The following is a 1,416-nucleotide window of genomic DNA, read 5'->3' as shown; positions in this document are numbered from 1 at the left end:
TACATAATAAAAACTTTTTAAAAAGTGACTGGCCTGTGGCAGGTTCTCAACAATTATTTGCAAAATAATAGGTACTAAAGCAAAAGGGTAGATTGGGGCTAAATTGAGGAGGTCCTAGAATGCCTGGCTGAGTACTTTGTACGTAATTTAGTGGACAAGGGGAAACCATTCATAGTTGGCACATTAAAGCACATAATAGTTAGAGAGAACTTTTTTCACTCTAATATTATCCTTTCCCAGCAATTGTGTTCTCTCACAAGTACTGAAAAGAGAGTTTCTTTCTTTGTTTCTACTTTATTCTGACAAATTTTCCCAGTTTGCTTGGACTAAGGGAGTTTGTGGGACATGGGACTTTCAGTACTACAATGAGGACTATCCTAGTCAACCTGGAACCAGCTGGTCATCCTACTCTCCTTTCTCCCGTCAGAAGGAAGAATGATCATTCTGATCGGTCCACATCTCCAGAGGGTACCATAAAAACAAACAGGCTGTCTCTCACCATCCTGGGCCACCTTTCCCTAGACATGGGGTGAGGGATTCATCTCGTACTTCTACTATCTACTAAGGAAACAGGCTTTTGCTCTCTCAGTCCCAACCTAATCACCTGTGCCTGGGGGATGAGTTAAAAGAGGAATGGGAATAGGAGGCTCAGCCAAGTTCTCTTACCTGGTTTTGCCAACAATGAAATAGATGGCGCACACTGCTTCATTATGCCTATTTCTCAGTTGGGTAGAACTCAGAGGGAAAAGCAACAGTTAGGATCTCCCATATATATAACAATGATTGAAGCTAAATTTTTAACAGATTATCCAGCAAGTGTTTACAAAATGCCTACTATGAGCCACATGAAGTATCAGAGAACAAAGATAAGTCCTCACCCTTGTGACACTCACAGTTGCATGGGAGGATAGACATATAAATCAGTATTTAAATACAACATATTAAATTATAGTCTATGGCTATGCCACCCTGAATGTGCCCAATCTTGTCTGATCTTGGAAGCTAAGCAGGGTCGGGCCTGGTTAGTACTTGGATGGGAGACCACCTAGGAATAACAGGTGCCGTAGGTGTAAAAAGAAAAAAAAAATAATAAAATAAATTATATTGTAGCCATGTATTTATAATACCATAAAAGCAAGAGGAGAGAAGAGAGAAAAATGGACTTTTTTCTTTAGAACTCTAATTATTGGTATGATTGCAACTTCTCCTAGAAGAATAATAAAAGGTGGTTTGTTTGGGCTTATTGTTGTTATTGTTACTGTTGATTTAGAGGAAGTGATACTTGAATTGAATCTTGAAAAATAAACACAAGTTTGTGAGGCAAATATGTTAGAAAGAGCATTGTAATTAAAGAAAATAGCATGTGCATGTACATGAAAGTGTAGGATGATGATGGAAATAACAGAAAATAATAAT

General features: G+C 38.1%; 1 pseudogene; it reads left to right on the top strand.

Moving 5' to 3' along the window:
• The first annotated feature begins 951 nt into the window (after nt 1–951).
• LOC111736203 lies at nt 952–1,070 on the top strand (annotated as a pseudogene).
• Nucleotides 1,071–1,416: the final 346 nt, after the last annotated feature.

This window comes from Pteropus vampyrus, unplaced genomic scaffold (assembly GCF_000151845.1).
Source record: "Pteropus vampyrus isolate Shadow unplaced genomic scaffold, Pvam_2.0 Scaffold18, whole genome shotgun sequence".
NCBI lineage: Eukaryota > Metazoa > Chordata > Mammalia > Chiroptera > Pteropodidae > Pteropus > Pteropus vampyrus.
This window is presented reverse-complemented; position numbering and strand designations above follow the sequence as displayed.